We start from the raw sequence: 17,297 nt of genomic DNA on the forward strand, positions 1-17,297 counted from the left end.
ATGCTCCAGGATATCGCTGTTCCCTCTCTTGAACTCACGAGCTTCCATGACCTTCTCCACGGTAAATACAGATGAGAAATATTCATTTAAGACCGCGCCCATTTCCCATGGCTCCACACATAGATTACCACACTGATCCTTAAGGGGACCTACCCTCTCCCTAGCTACCCTTTTACTTAAATATACATAGAATCTTTTAGGATTCTCCTTTATCTTATCTGCCAGGGAAATCTCATGGCCCCTTTCGCCCTCCTAATTTCCTTCTTAAGTGTACTCCTACATCCCCTATACTCCTCGAGGGACTCGCTTGATCCCAGCTGCCTATACCTGACATATGCCTCCTTCTTTGTCCTGACCAGACCCTCAATATCCCTCCTCAACCAAGGTTCGCTAAACTTGCCAGCCTTGCCCTTCCATCTAACAGGAACATGTCGGCCCTGAACTCTTCCTATCTCACTTTTAAAAGCATCCCACTTGCCAGACGTCCCTTTACCTGTAAACAACCTCTCCCATTCAACTTTTGAGAGTTCCTGTCTGATGCCATCGAAATTATCCTTCCCCCAATTTAGAACTTCAACCTGAGGACCAGTCCTATCCTTTTCCATAACTATCTTGAAGCTAATATGAAGTTATGGTCACTGGTTTCAACGTGCTCCCCCAGTGACACATCAACCACCTGCTCATTTCCTATGAGGAGGTCGAGTGTAGCCCCTTCTCTAGCAGAGCCATCCACATACTGCCTCAGAAAACTATCCTGAACACACTTAACAAATTCACCTACACCAGCTCTTCGTCCACGCATTCATTTGCCTTATCCTCCTATTCCTACCCTCACTAGCACGTGGAGTAATCCTGAGATTACAACCCTCGAGTTCCTGCTTTTTACCCTTCTGCCTAACTCCCTATTTTTGATTAGAGATACAGCACTGAAACAGGCCCTTCGGCCCACCGAGTCTGTGCCGAACATCAACCACCCATTTATACTAATCCTACACTAATCCCATATTCCTACCAAACATCCCCACCTGTCTCTATATTTCCCTACCACCTACCTATACTAGTGACAATTTATAACGGCCAATTTACCTATCAACCTGCAAGTCTTTTGGCTTGTGGGAGGAAACCGGAGCACCCGGAGAAAACCCACGCAGTCACAGGGAGAACTTGCAAACTCCACACAGGCAGTACCCGGAATCGAACCCGGGTCCCTTGAGCTGCGAGGCTGCGGTGCTAACCACTGCGCCGCCCACAATATATTCACTTTGCAGGACCTCATCTCTCTTCCTGCTTACGTCGTTAGTACCAATATGGACCATGGCCTCTGGCTGCTCACCTTCCCCTTTCAGAATGTCCTGCAGCCGCTCTGAGACATCCTTGACCCTAGCACCAGGGAGGCAACATACCATCCTGGAGTCTCGCTTGTGGCCATAGGAACGCCTATCTGCGCCCCTTACGATAGAATCCCCCATCACTATACCTTTTCTACCCCTTTTCCTCCCCTGCTGTGCAGCAGAGCCCTCCGTGGTACCACGGACCTGGTTGTTGCTGCTTTACCCTGGGAGGTCATCCCCCCCAACGGTATCCAAAGAAGTCTATCCATTTGAGAGGGGGATGGCCACAGGGGACTCCGGCACTACCTGCCTGTGCCTACTACTCCGTCTGGTGGTCACCCATCCCTTTTCTGCCTGTGCAGCCATTACCTGCGGATGCTCCACAGTGAATCCACCTGCAGCTCCAGCTCCGTAATCTGGGTAGCCAAACCTCCAATGAGACTGAATTTAAAGTCCGAGACTTTCGGGGCGAGAGTGTAGTAGAGAAATTATAACTGTATATATGTTTAGAAAAATGTAGGGTAAAGACTTGGGGAGGAGATGTAGCGTAAGGATGTAAAGGGCTAATACCGAAGACAGTGAGGGGGGCGGGGCAAGAGGGGGAGGCGGGTGAAGCTTCCACACAGATGAGATGTTGGCCAAGAATTTCTTCAAAAATGGTGAAAATTGGCAAGTTATGCCAAAATTTGTGAGAGCTTGTGCAGTGATATTACCAACACTATTCACCTCAAAGATCACCTGCCCTCTGGTGTCAGTATTAAACACCATCTAGATGGAAAGCTCTTAATCTCAGTCGCCTCCCTGCCAAAACTAAACTGACCACCATCGATATACATGAGCTAGTTCTGGGTACTGCCTGTGCGGAGTTTGCAAGTTCTCCCTCTGACCGCGTGGGTTTCTGCCGGGTGCTCCGGTTTCCTCCCACAGCCAAAGACTTGCAGGTTGTTAGGTAAATTTGCCATTGTAAATTGCCCCTAGTGTAGGTAGGTGGTGGGGATGTGGTAGGGAATATGGGATTAATGTAGGATTAGTATAAATGGGTGGTTGTTGGTCGGCACAGACTCGGTGGGCCGAAGGGCCTGTTTCAGTGCTGTATCTCTAAATATAAAAATATTTTTAAAAAGCTACAAGTTTATGGATGACTACAGTGTCATTGCCCACTATACACCATATTTGCAAGCCACTCTTGATCTCTTCAATTCTACACACAAGAAACTCGGCCTGTCCTTGAACGTTGCCAAATCAAAACTCATATCAATCCAGACCCGGTGAGCCCAAATGTTCCACCTCTCATATATGTTGAAGGAGACACTCTGGAATATGTTGAACTCTATCTCACACCTTGGCAGCCGCCTCTCTCAAAAGGCCACCATTGATGAGGAGATCCAACACCAGATCAGGTGCACCAGTTCAGCCTTCTGCAAAGTACGGCAACGAGTGTTTGATGACAAAGACCTCCGCAAATCAACCAGGTCTTAGTGTAAAGAGCAATTGTTGTCACCACGCCTCTGTACTGCAGCGAGACCTGGACTGTGTATCAGTAATACATGACAGCAATCGAGAAATTCCATCAGCAGTGCCTCTGCCACATCCTCTGGATTCAATGGGAGGACTGTCAAACAAATGTTAGTATCCTTCTTGAAATCAGATCCACAAGCATTCAGGCAAACCGCGTGCAAAATCAACTCTGATGGACTGGCCACAGCGTCTGCATGGCTGAAAGTAATCTCCCCCGCCAGGTCCTGTTCTCAATTCTCAAATGGCCAACACTCCAGGGGAGGAGAAAAAAACGCTTCAAAGATACTCTGAAGCTCTCAAAGTGTAGATGCATTGACCTCAATGACTGGCACGAGCTTGCCACTAATCACTTAGAACGGTGACAACTTGTCCACCAAGCTGCATCATGCTTCAAGTCCCAATGCCTTAGTGATGACGCAGAGCGACAGCAGAGAAGGAAAAAGACAGCAAATCCTGCACTCCAGATCCCACTACCTCGTGGGATGGCCTGCCCTTTGTGCCCAAAGATCTGTGGGTCAGGAATCGGCCTGCTCAGTCACATGAAGACCCGTGAGGGAATTCACGACCCTAAGTAGATGTCTCCCTTGAATTGAGTGACAGCCAATGACAATTACCAGCAGGTATGTCCACCAAAACCTTTTGCCAATTTCAGTTGAAACTAGCAGAAATTAGTGTAAACAATTCAAGAAACAGGGGATCAACAACTTGCAGCAACAGCAAGAGTGGCCTCATGTTTCTGACTGTGTAGTGTATTGTTCATTTGAGGACACCATACTTGCTTGGTGTAGCATGTGCAGTGTGCCACTCCCTAATTTAAAGAAATCGCAACCCTTGCCTGCAGTGGGAAAAACAGCAGGAGGATGAACTGATAGTTCAAAATAATCTTCCATTGACCATTGTATTACTTAATCAGGGATCTGATTCTCACAGTTCTATGGGGGTTTTTTTGCATTACGTTGGCAAAGTGAATCGTATCTTTGTTAAGTCATGGATGCATATTCCTTCTTCAAGTTCTGCTTTATCCAAGGAAATTAAAATTTAAAACTATTGTGAACTATAAAACCCTCATATATTCACATTAACCACAGAACACAGAAAGAAAATGCTGTTTGGAAACATTTTCAATATTTAATGTAACTGATTCTGATGCTTCAAAATGTATTTGAAGATACAGAAAATACCGGGCAGCTCTGTGAAGTGTTTTGGGACTTTCCGATGACATGAAAGGTGCTTATATAAGTGGAAGTTCTTTCTTTATGCTTAAAGTTCTGCCTTGCTTCAGTGACTTGGGAACATGTTAGATCCAAGTGAGCTGGAGAACTGGCCAGCAGCTTATATTTGTCACAACCTCAAAGGCATAATGAACTGTTGCTGTCTGTGGAAATGTACCCCAGCATGAGCCACTGTTTTCAGGAGATAACCCGGTTAAAACTTGTGTTTTTCCCATTTCAACTTTGTCTGTTTGAATGAGCTTGATTTTTTTAGTTCCATTGCAGGTTTTGATTACTGCTCCACTGTGCTACGAGCAGCAATAAAAAAAACATACAGATGATCTAACTTCAGACTGCCATTAACGTAAAATACATTCTTTTTTCACTCTTTCCCAATCTGACCTCCGCTGTTGCCTTTCCAAATGATTTGGCCGAGATCAGTAACTCACTACATAGGACACCTGGGACATGAACACTTCTCCTACCACTTCACAGCAACTATATCATCACTGAACCCTTTTTTTAAAAACTGTTCAATATGCAGCAGCAATGAGCTATTGTTTTGTTGAGTTAACCTACAGGTTCTATTTGAAGCATAATGAACTACATGAGTGAAAAATCTACTACTGAGTCATCTATCTTTTTTTCTTGACAATACTGTAATGAAGTGAGAAGTAAATTATGCACAATCGCTCTTTTTTCAAATAAATTATTTGCTGCCCCCCGATTTTTTTACTCGATTGTAATGAAAATTGAAATGTAACAACACCACCGATGCCTGAAAAGGATAACATGGCTCACACCATTGTATAATATTGAAATGGTGCAGTGATGCATGCACCCTGCACTCAGCTAAATGAATAGAAACAAAATTAGCCATGTTAATAAGATCCAAATGATTATTTTACATTTTAAAGCAACAGTGGATAGATTCTCACATCAGTACTGGCAGTGTTGGACCACTGACTGCTACAGTTTATACCTGGCAGGGATGACAATAAAAAGTAGAAACATCACTAGAATCTAGTACTAGCAGAAGGGTTAACACCAAGGCTGTATGAGGAGGGAAGGTGGGTTGGCAGGCAAAGGATGGCTCAATCATAAATATTAATTGGCCATCTCTATTTGCTACTTTTCATATGCAGCTGATGCTAGTCAAAATTAATCTTATCCCCATCTGGTTAAGTTATTTATGCTCCCTGGGCACCTGAAGTCCTTTGTCAAAGTATAATGCAGAACGTATAGCAATGAAAGCAAAGTCCTCTCTTTGTAATGAACGGAAAAAACTCTAATCACACATATCAGGAAATGGTTGGTTTGTAGTTTTGACAGAAAAGAAAAATAGCTCCCAGTGCTAAATGTCAGCTAATGAGATATTTATTTATTTTTAATAAAGGGAAAAAATCTTATTTTATATTGATATGACTGAGGTGGGAGGAGTGCACTGTTAATTCAGTCCCACTTCTCCATGGGTCGCAGCGTATCAATACATTTTCCCACCTATCGAAAACCAGCCTGTTACATACTCTATTTGTCCTCCATATTAAAGCACGCCAACCAGGTTTCTTTAATCAACAACATTAACTACTTATGATAAAAACAAGTTTTAACCAATAATGAGATAACTTTATATACAAAAAGCTCATTTCCCTAGCCCTCATGCGCGCACACATACATTCAAAAAAACTGGTTAACTGGGGAAAAAGGATTTTTGGTTTACAGCTGTTTCATAGGAATGAAAGGAATAATAAAATAACTTAGGTTGTTACGTTCTGGTAGGAAGCTCTTCGGTTTGGTGAGGTATCCCAGAGTCGAATAGTGGGATGCCACTTGAAGTCTCTCCAGGCGAGGTTGTTGAACAGTCTGTGATGGGTAGGCATTCAAGGCAATTCCATTGCCACAGGCTTCACATAGGTCTTTCATCAGGGGTGTAGCAACAGGTCTTCTTAGGTTTTACAGCAGCAGCAGAAGATTTCTTCAGGTTTCAGGATTTCTTAAAACACAGGAGGCAACAGGAACCACATCTGATGCAGGGATTCTTCAGAGACAGGAGGCAACAGAAATCTGCTACCTTTGAAATAGAGTTTCTTCTCAAGAGATGCAGGATTCCTTTACAGAGAGCAGCAACACTTTTACTGGGTTGTCCTCTCTGATCTCCAGGCAGGTTAAAAACCAAATTTCAAATGTCTGCTATTTGTCCAACTCACTGGGTTTTTAAAGGGTCCAAAGTGAAAGCCAAACCTTTCTAAACAGGTCACATGTCCAGACATAGAGTCTCCCTTGTCATTCAAAAAGTTGCTCTGAGGAGGTCAAACCCTTGCTGGTTTCCTGTCCTTCTATGCTTCCTTTCAAAACATGCAAACATTTCAGCTATTTGCTGGTGTCAATGTCCACTGAAAAATACTTTTTTAATTTTTTGAAACCCACAGCATTCTAAGTTTTTAATACAAAAATAAAAACCTTGTAACAATACTGCAATGATTTTTCTCCTACCTGAGTAAACCTCTGCCCAACATTCCCACCACAAATCTGATTTGTGCATCATTCACAGATCGTTGTGTTGCTTGTCAGAATTCAACATTTATTCAACAAACATGGGCTCTTGACTAGCTTACTGCTGGGGTTCACAAAAGCTTGCATTTCTATAGTAATCCTTACATGCAGGAACACATGTCCAAGTGCTTTACATTGAGGTTAAAATTATGAGTGCCAAGTTGGAGAGGAAATGGAAGAAATGCAGAGGTGGTTTGTGTGATGAGAGGTAGGTTGAAAACATGGTCAAAAAGCAGTATTAGGATTTTTTTGAAAGCAGAGGAGGTGGCAAGGCAAAGGGAATGAGGCAAGGAGTTCCTAAGTCTAGTGGCTATGAAGGTAGCAGAATAAGAGATTGGAAGATGCACACAGGGATTTTAGACTGGAGGAGATCATTAAAATATGGGATTTGAAAGTAAAGGCAAGAATTGCACATGGAGCTCGTGGAACCTTGAAATGACGGGACTCTGGGAATATGGGAGGCGTTACTAAACTTTCTTGCTGCCAAAAAGCATTTAATGTAGATCCCCAGCTTATGTGGAGGATACCGAGTTGCAAGGTCTAGGAACATTTTAGATCGAATTCTTGATCTATGTTGAGTTAACCAATCACACCTGTCATTGTTTGTCCAAAGTTGCATGTGTTTCTGAATCACATTGAAAGCTGCCTACTTTTTATTTGATGTTCATGAATAAGTCATTTCATCTATTGACTGAAAATTAAGCGTCATGTTGTTTTCTATCTTTAGCTGTGGAGTTCCTTCCCAACCACACACCACCACCACCCCGCCCTCCACCCCCCTCATCCCCACTACATGTTTCAGACACTTTGTAATTGAGCATGCTTAGTGAATGTACTTAATTCAGGGATGCTAAAAATAAAAAAAATTTTCCCGCAGCTAAGAGCACGGAATGTACGCCCAGTTCCAGTTCAAAATGTTCATATCAATGGTTGAATGAAAAGCAGGCGTCTGAAATTCAATGAATAAAATCACCTGAGTCCACCTAGGCTTGACTCTGGCCCATACTAATGAAATGAAAGTCTGTTTGACTGCAATCGTTCTGCATAAAACCAGTCTGCCCACTATAAATTCAATTCCTTTTGGCATGGGTCCCTGGTGCAATATTTCCCATAACTTAGAACATATTAGCAGCATCACTCATGGAGGGCACAGAACTGCTGCCATGGGAGGAGGCTGCGATTGGGATGTATTTTTGGGCAAAGTGTTTTTCTTAGTATCTGGCCAGGCTATACTTGAACTAGGGAGGCTTGATGCCGATACTGGGCAGTGATGTGACAAATGTGTCCCAATTTCCTCCACATACATACCTTCGACAGCATCAATAGCAGAAATATTTACCAAAAGATAAATTAAAATTAAATTATATTTAAGCAATGCCGTCTCTCCACTCAAATTTATGCTGAAGGTTGAGAAATACTGATGCTGAAAAATTTGAAGAGTTTCCCCCTTCTGTATTGTTACGACCGAGCGCTCCAGTCAAAGCCCCCAATCAAAATATATGATTCTGATTTCAATGGGAGAAACGCACTGATAATTCAATCCTGTTGCTACACAGATTGCCTAACATATCATTTAAAAACTTTCCAAATTAAAGAAAGACCCAACCAAATTGTACCATCCATTAACCCCCGAATGAGGCTAACCAAACCAGGTGCCTTTAAATCAACAAATTAACTCTTTAATTAGAAGAACTAAATTCTTAAACACTATGAAGATATAAACATTTAAAATAGAAAAAATTAGAGTCCTTGCAAATTTACAGTCCAATGTTGCTTGAAGTCCTCATAGTCGTCCGACGCAGGAAAAAGGTTCTTCCACAGTAGAACAGTCTGTAGTCTAGTTTCAGCAGTAGTTGATGTTTTCTTTCTCCAGCGAATTTCAATAATTAATGACTTGCAAACACTTTCAATGGAATCAAGCTGACTTTAGAGTTTTTGAGAGTTAAAAGATTGTCACAGTCTAACTTCCCTTTCTTCAATTTAAATTACCAGAGATCTCTGTTTTGATGACTTTTTTTTTAGAATTTTGAGAGATAATAATTAAACAGACTAAAATCCTATTCCTTCAGTTTAAATAGTTGAGAGCTCTTTTTCAGGTGTGCTAAACACCACAGCTGTCTGTCTGTGAACTGTTAGAACAAACTGTCTTCAACTAAAAGCCAGTTCAAAACTGAATTGTAACAAATGTATTGCGTGAGCTTCATTCCCAGTGGCTGTATCTATGGAAACGAGAATGCACCCTTTGAATCGCAGTCTCCAAATGGCTGTTTCTAAGGCAACAAAAATGCACCTTCCTAGAACTCCTGAGGCTTGCTGGTTCTTGAAGCAATACTGATCCTGCAAGCCTTAAAGGCAAACCGCATATTCCCGAGAAAAAAAACTACAGGACCATGACAGTAGACACAAAGTGGCATTCACAGCTGCATCTGGGAAAAATCACAAGAAATAAAGCCTACAATGTACCAACAATTCTAGTCATATAACGTAAGTCAGCAAAAGGTGAAATTCACCACAGCCTTAATACAAAAAGACACTGGGCTGTATTTCATACATCACTTTCTATTGCTCCATTCACCAGGCAGTTAACATTCCACTTTTAAAATGAATGGGGGGAAAATTGCAGGCTGGCGAGCATGGAACTGGAAAACCCTGGCCCCCTCTCATAGATTTCAATGAAGGTTAAGTTTCAAGTATCACAATCTTAAACTTCTGTATCAGCACAGAATGCGCTAGGAAAGGAAAATACCAGGAATCATCCCTGGTAGCTGAATGGTTTTTTTTAAAACAGAGCTAAAGAGGGATGGTGAGCACACTATTGTTTCACCTCCAAAACCTTGTGTTCAATCCAGTTCAATTGGATGAATGTCTCATCTGTCAGTAAGGGCCCTAAGTAAAATAAGACTGGATGGTTTCTGCTGGGGGTGTAACATAGACTCATCACAAAACTGCTCCTACTTTGGCACTAATTGACAGCTACATTCATAAATCATTATACCTGGCATAGATACTTGAAAAATGTTACACTGGTGAAGTAGGAAAAGCAGAGGTTGGTGTTGAGGCACTTCGTTGGCAGAAGTGTACAGGAAGCCTTGTTTTGCAGCTGGCTACATTATACCTGACCTGGGAATGCTATATACTGACATGGAGTGTCCGAAATGGAATAGTATTCCATTCCTAGCAGTAACATCCCACACCTTCAGGAGTACAAAAATTCATAAATTAAAGTAAGAACTCTGACACTTTGTCAACAGCAAATTTGTTGCTACACATCACCTTTATGTTGTGTTGTTCTGTGTTAAACTCAAGCTGAACCCAAGAAAATGTGGATAACTATTTGTATATTTTAAAAAAAGTATGGGGAAGACGATCATTACGTAATTGGCACTAGAGCACGGCTACCCGACCCAAGCCCGACGGGACACGACGACATGTGTCAGGTTCGGGTTGGGTCACTCTTCCAGGTCCGGCATTTGGGTTTGGGTTGGGCTGGGTCAGACACAGTGGCAGTGCTGCCTTTTGGTCAGGGAGGGAAAGGGAAGTAAGAGTAAGAGTCATTAATTTCCGGTAGTCGAGTCGGGTTGGGTCGGGTCAGTGTGGGAAGAAACACAGGGCTCGGGCCCGGGTTAGAGGTGGTCAGGTCGGGCCCGGGTTGGGTTTCAATTGTATACCCGAACAGACCTTTAATTGGCACAAAATATGTTGACAACTGAATTCTGTTAACATGACAAAGGCCATGTGTATAAGCAAAAACAGTATTTTGGGATGCAGTAAATCAGTAATTTGAGACATGACACAGCATGCTTGGGAGGAACAGGTGACTTTGGGCCAATGGTTTCCAAATCTTTTCACCACTGTCATGTCTGAGTCTGTTGCGGACTATTGATCAAGATTGATTGCTGCAATCAGCCAGCGACTCCATAATTGTATCACGCAGCTAGCAAGATGGTAGAAGGAAAACTAGATGGACCTTGGTCTTTTTTTGTCTAGAAATTCCTCTGAACCAGCTCCTACATCACAGAAATTACAGCACCACAGGTCATCATTCAGCCTGTGCCAGCTTTCATTTTAACTTATTCATTCAAAATTATAGATAAAAATGTTCTTTAAAATCACTCAGCTGTGCATGAAGAACAACACTGTTAGTCTAGATATTAGCTGAATTTCATAATCTCACTAACATTCATAAATGAACTGCTCAAGCTTTGCTCTTGCTAGTGACAACGATTTCACATTCCTTGACGGAATTGCTGCCCAGCCAGCCATCTATTATATTACGCACAGTATATTCTAAGTATACATTGGTTAGATTATGAAAGTGAATAAAGTACCATCTTTAATTCACAATTTATTGTATTAAGTAATTTACCCGAAAGTCTATTTCCCCTCTTTTTCCTTAGCTCATCAAGGTGCAGGAGGTCTGTTCTGAGGAATAGAAATCTTCACGTTTCAAACACCCGGTGTCAGCATCAAGCACTCCCAGATCAGTTATAAGATAGCCAGAGAAAGAGAAAAGCTTTCTATAAACGGCCTCAGTAACGTGCCACAGTTCAACTTCATAAAGCACCCTCTAATAAATCAGCATGACATTTAAAAAATTTCCCAGATCTGCCATCCTGTGACTTCTCAGAGCTACCAATTAGTGCGATTGGTCTCTCACACAATGTAGCCCTTACTAAGAAAGTTAGGGGAAATTTCTTTACTCCACAGCATGGAAGACCTTGCCAGGCATTTGGTTCAGCCTGAAGCTGTTGCATCTTTCAAGAATAAAATTGGAGAAATATTTGAAGCAGGTGATATAGGGTGCTGGGGAAGAGAGCAGTATAGTGGGATTAGTTTTGAATTGCTCTAAAAAAAGAGTTCGCACTGATATGATGGGCCAAATTTCTTCCTCTGGTGCAGAAAACCTTTATGCTTCAGATCCTGCTCACAAGGCTATGCCAAGGCTGATCCATAACTGATCATTAAGTGAGATACAAGAATAGGCCTGGGATGACTATTCCTTCAATTTTCTTCTCTCTGCAGGTTGGGGAGACAGTGGTGTAATGGCACTGGATAGTAATCCAGAGGCCCAGGTTAATGCCCTGGGGACACTGATTCCAAATCCCATCGTGGAAGCTGGTGGAATTTAAATTTAATTAATTAAAAGAAAATCTGGAATTGAAAACTAGTCTCAGTAATGGTGCCATGCTATCATCGATTGTTGTTAAAAACCCATTCAAAACACTAATGTCCTTTAGGGAAGGAAATCTACTGTCCTTACCTGGTCTGGCCTACATGTGACTCCAGACCCACAGCAATGTGGTTGACTCTTAAATGGCTTAGCAAGCCACTCAGTTGTCAAGGGCAATTAGAGATGGGCAACAAATGTTGGTCTTGCCAGTGATGCCCACATCGCATGAAAGAATAAGAAACAATCCTGATCTCTGTTATTGACATCCAGCATGAATCAAATTAAGGTTGAAAATCCGTCTCACTACATTAACATTCCAGGGTGATTCAACATTGTGCTGATGCACACTTGTATAATATAAACTATTCTCCTTATACTATTGAATAATGGAGAGTTTCAGGGACAGGAAAATCACAATGTATATGCAGTTCCAAGTTAATGGAGCAAAGATCAAAAAAGATGAACATGAATGAATAAGGTAAATAATCTCCAATTACCCCCTTCTTATAATCTCTTTCACTTTCTTCTGTCAACTTCTAGAAGCATATCAAGATGACAATTGTATGGTTGAATAGGCAACTTACATTAAAGAAAATGGGCATTAAAAATGCAGTATTATAGTAGACATTTAAGGTCACAGGACCCAAGTTATATCTAAACGAAATGTACAATTTGCACTTAAAAATGTGCAGTGTACTGGAGAGGAAATTAAACATTATTAAAATTGTTAAAAATTTTCCCAAGTATAAGCTATTTACAACAAAATATTTTTTAAAAACTAACACTGCTGTGAATTGCTTTGGTATTGCATACATATGTGCCTTATTCTTTCTCTGTATGTTTCTTTTATCTGTCCAACAACTCTTCTCACCTCATATCTTAAACTTGCTTTTATTCATTCATGGGATGTGAGCATCGTTGGCTATGCCAACATTTATTGCCCATCCCTAATTGCCCTTGAGAAGGTGGAGGTGAGCTGCCTTCTTGAACCGCTGCAGTCCATGTGAGGTAGGTTCACCCACAGTGCTGTTAGAAAGGGAGTTCCAGGATTTTGAGCCAGCGACAGTGAAGGAACAGCGATTAGTTCCAAGTCAGGATGATGTGTGGCTTGGAGGGGAACTTGCAGGTGGAGGCGGTCCCATGCATCTGCTGCCCTTCTCCTTCTAGGTGATAGAGTTTGCAGGTTTGGAAAGTGCTGTCGAAGGAGGCTTGGCGAGTTGCATCTTGTATATGGTATATACTGCTGCCACTGTGCACTGGTGGTGGAGGTAGAGAATGGTGGATGGGGTGTTAGTCAAATGGGCTGCTTTGTCCTAAATAGTGTCAAGCTTCTTGAGTGTTGTTGGAGCTGCACTCATCCAGACAAGCAGAGAATATCCCATCACACTCCTGACTTGCACCTTGTTAGATGGAGGACAGGGTTTGGGGAGTCCGAAGAGGAGTTACTTACCAAATAATTCCCAGCCTCTGCACCGCTCTTGTAGCCACAGTATTTATATGGTCGTCCAGTTCAGTTTCTGGTCAATGGTGACCCCCAAGGATGTTGATAGTGGGGGATTCAGCGATGGTAATGGTTAGATTCTCTCTTGTTGGAGATAGTCATTGCCTGGCACTTGTGTGGCACAAATGTTACTTACCACTTATCAGCTCAAATCTGAATGTTGTCCAGGTCTTGCTGCATCTGGACACGGACTGTTTCAGTACCTGAGCAGTTGTGAATGGTACTGAACACTATGCAATCATCAGCGAACATCCCCCTTCTGACCTTATGTTGGCGGGAAGGTCACTGATGAAGCAGTTGAAGATGGTTGGGCCTAGGACACTACCCCGAGGAACTCTTCCAGTGATGGCTCGGGGCCTAGATGGTTGGCCTCCAAAAACCACAACCATCTTCATTTGTGCTAGGTATGACTCCAGAGCTTGGTAGCAAACAAATGCTAGTTTGGTTATAGAAATTTAGTTTCTCATTTTTATTGGGATACAATTTCCAAAAGATGTTACTACAAAGATAATTCTGGGTACTGCCTGTGTGGAGTTTGCAAGTTCTCCCTGTGTCTGTGTGGGTTTCCTCCGGGTGCTCCGGTTTCCTCCCACAAGCCAAAAGACTTGCAGGTTGGTAGGTAAATTGGCCATTATAAATTGCCCCTAGTATAGGTAGGTGATAGGGAAATATAGGGACAGGTGGGGATGTGGTAGGAATATGGGATTAGTGTAGGATTAGTATAAATGGGTGGTTGATGGTCGGCACAGACTCGGTGGGCCGAAGGGCCTGTTTCAGTGCTGTATCTCTAAACTAAACTAAACTAAACATATATACCAATGATGGACTCCTTTTAGCCTTTCCTTCCATAGAGGTATGACAGCAGCCATGTCATGGTAACACCATCACTGCTACGTTGTCCTACAAGTCACAACACCATACTGACTTGTATATCACCATTCCTGGAATTGTCTATCACTATAAGGACTGCAGTTATTTGAGGAGAAGACTGACCTTCAGTGCCATCTCAGGGCAATTAGCGTTGGGCAATAAATGTGCCCTTGCCAACCCTGCATAGATCTCAAGAATAAATTAATAAAAAGAAACCAAGATTCCCCCACCTGAAATTGAAACTTGGATACTTCAGGTACTTGTCGTCATGCCCTGCATAACTACTTCCACATGTAAGCCCACACTTCTTACAAAACAAGAAGTAATCTTATGCATCAAGTAATCCATTGGAATAAAAATAGTGAATTCCCATGGAGGTTATCCCAATCCTTTGCCATAACTTGAGCTGAAGAGTAGCAGATACCCTGAAAAAACAGGAACACATGTAGAAGTTCACCTCCAGAGTTTGTTTTATGATCTTAAACAAGAAAGACCTCCAATTTATCACACCCCTTTTGCAGCTTTCAACCACCTTGTCTCCACGATCTTTACCAGAGGCCATTCCTGAATCCTGGAATTCCCATCCTCGTCCCCCACTGTGTCCCCCCCCCCGCCCGGCCAAACACTCTCTTTTAAACCTATTTCTTTAAGCAATCTGTTCTGCACACCTTCCAATCTCTCCTTTGGCACAGTTTTAATTTTCTTTATGACCCTACAGTAGCGCAAGATATTTTTCTATATTAATAGGTACTATACAAGTGCAAGTCATTTCGAATCCAGTGAGACCTCCCCTCTATTTATGATCATCACAGAATTTTAAGATTTCAATACTAGGCTTATTATCCTGGGATAAACATCATTTCTCCCTTGGAATTTCTTGATTTTAACCCTCATACAAGTGACGGCAAAATTTAGTTGTCGGATCTCCTATACTGGGGAACATGTTATTTGTGTCTTTAGTTAGTGCTTTGAGGAATGATGAATACATTAATTACTTTTAGTGCGTACAGTTTGAACCGAATTTGCACCTTAAGTGATCACAATTCTTTTTTGATAGTCAAAGGCTTAGTTTACCCTTGGGATAAATGATGTCTGGTATCCATAGTTACACTGTGTCAGGACAATATTTCGTGTGGCTTGAACGCCCAAAAACAAAAGTTCAAACAAAAATGTCATTTCCACTTAATGTTTGCTTAACAATTTCATTTTGGTGTTAAAAGTTGGACCAAGAAAAGCTACTGACCATCACTGCAACAAAAGAGTAGGAATTTTGTTTAGAATTCGTTTCAAATAAGACAAAGTTAACAAATCAATAGCACACGGAGCAAACAGCAAATTCAAACTCACATTAATAGAATGCGTGACCGCAGAGACTTAATAATCGCACATAATATTGCTCTTCATTACAGACTACACAACCCTTGTCACACAATTTATAAGTGACAGGCTCCTGTCCTGGCTCCCTCAGATCAGTGGAGCATATCCCACAGGACCAGCATGTTCCACCCAGTCACAAACTCGGAGCCAGCCCGGGCTCACCTGTGCCTGCCAGTCACTTTCTTTACCTGGAACGGTTCAAGATATTTCACTGAACGTTTCAACGAGCCCAGTCCATCTGCGCCTCTGCCTCTGACACACACACAACTTCATCAAACAGATAATGGAAGCTCTCAAATAACCCAGCACTTTACACATCGGGAAAGGCCAACAAACCTGCGATGAAAGCAAATGCGATAGCGCATTTGGAAAATAACTTCGCGCCAGCTGTTGAGATACAAACTTTCTGCAAAGCAAGAAGGAACCAGAAACAACGTGCAACTTACTTTTGAGTGAAATTATATCCCTTTTGTTGATTTTAACTCCCAAATGTTCAGCATACGGTACCTTTTACTGTTGCTCCCTGACTTTCTGATTGCGCAGTGAACCTCGCTGCTTGCACAATAATCACAGCAAATTCCAGCACTGTCACCTGAGCGACCCCTGGGCCCCACACCCTGTCACTGCAGATCAGCACCACTGTCACCTGAGCGACCCCTGGGGCCCACACCCTGTCACTGCAGATCAGCACCACTGTCACCTGAGCGACCCCTGGGGCCCACACCCTGTCACTGCAGATCAGCACCACTGTCACCTGAGCGACCCCTGGGGCCCACACCCTGTCACTGCAGATCAGCACCACTGTCACCTGAGCGACCCCTGGGGCCCACACCCTGTCACTGCAGATCAGCACCACTGTCACCTGAGCGACCCCTGGGGCCCACACCCTGTCACTGCAGATCAGCACCTCTGTCACCTGAGCGATCCCTGGGGCCCACACTGTCACTGCAGATCAGCACCACTGTCACCTGAGCGACCCCTGAGGCTGACACCCTGTCACTGCAGATCAGCACCACTGTCACCTGAGCGACCCCTGGGCCCCACACCCTGTCACTGCAGATCAGCACCACTGTCACCTGAGCGACCCCTGGGGCCCACACCCTGTCACTGCAGATCAGCACCTCTGTCACCTGAGCGATCCCTGGGGCCCACACTGTCACTGCAGATCAGCACCACTGTCACCTGAGTGACCCCTGGGGCTGACACCCTGTCACTGCAGATCAGCACCACTGTCACCTGAACAACCCCTGGGGCCCACATCCTTTCACTGCAGCTCAGCGCCACTGTAAGCTGAGCGACCTTTGGGACACTCACTCTGTCACGACCTTTGGGACACTCACCCTGTCACTGCAGATCAGCAGCACTGTAACCTGAGCGACCCGTGGGACCCACATCCCGTCACTAAAGATCCGCACCACTGTCACCTGAGTGACCCCTGGGGCCACACCCTGTCACTGCAGCTCAGCGCCACTGTCACCAGAGCGACCCCTGGGGCTGGCACCCTGTCACTGCAGCTCAGCACCACTGTCACCTGAGCGACCCCTGGGGCTGATGTCCTGATAGTTGTCCTGCAGAGGTGAAGCAACATCTAAAAATGCTGCAAATCCAAAGCAGCTGGCCAGTCTCTGAAAAGTGAAAAAATGACAGGTTAAAAATTATCCTGGCCAAGTTAAATAATCACATTTTTTTTCAGTTGCTGACAAATCTCTCCATCTCCAGCATTCGGTGTTTCTCCTGTTTAAAGCCCCATTTGGGCTTCCAATTCC

General features: G+C 43.3%; 1 protein-coding gene across 4 annotated transcripts in view; it reads right to left on the minus strand.

Annotated features, from left to right (window-relative positions):
- Positions 1-16,071, minus strand: part of ankrd6b (ankyrin repeat domain 6b) — a 242,028-nt gene extending 225,957 nt beyond the window's left edge. For all 4 annotated transcript variants that reach the window (XM_068026535.1, XM_068026559.1, XM_068026550.1 and 1 more), the window contains exon 1: positions 15,978-16,071. The gene's annotated coding sequence lies outside the window, so the exon portion shown is untranslated. The remainder of the gene's footprint in view (positions 1-15,977) is intronic.
- Positions 16,072-17,297: the final 1,226 nt, after the last annotated feature.

Source organism: Heterodontus francisci, chromosome 3 (genome assembly GCF_036365525.1).
Source record: "Heterodontus francisci isolate sHetFra1 chromosome 3, sHetFra1.hap1, whole genome shotgun sequence".
Classification (NCBI taxonomy): domain Eukaryota; kingdom Metazoa; phylum Chordata; class Chondrichthyes; order Heterodontiformes; family Heterodontidae; genus Heterodontus; species Heterodontus francisci.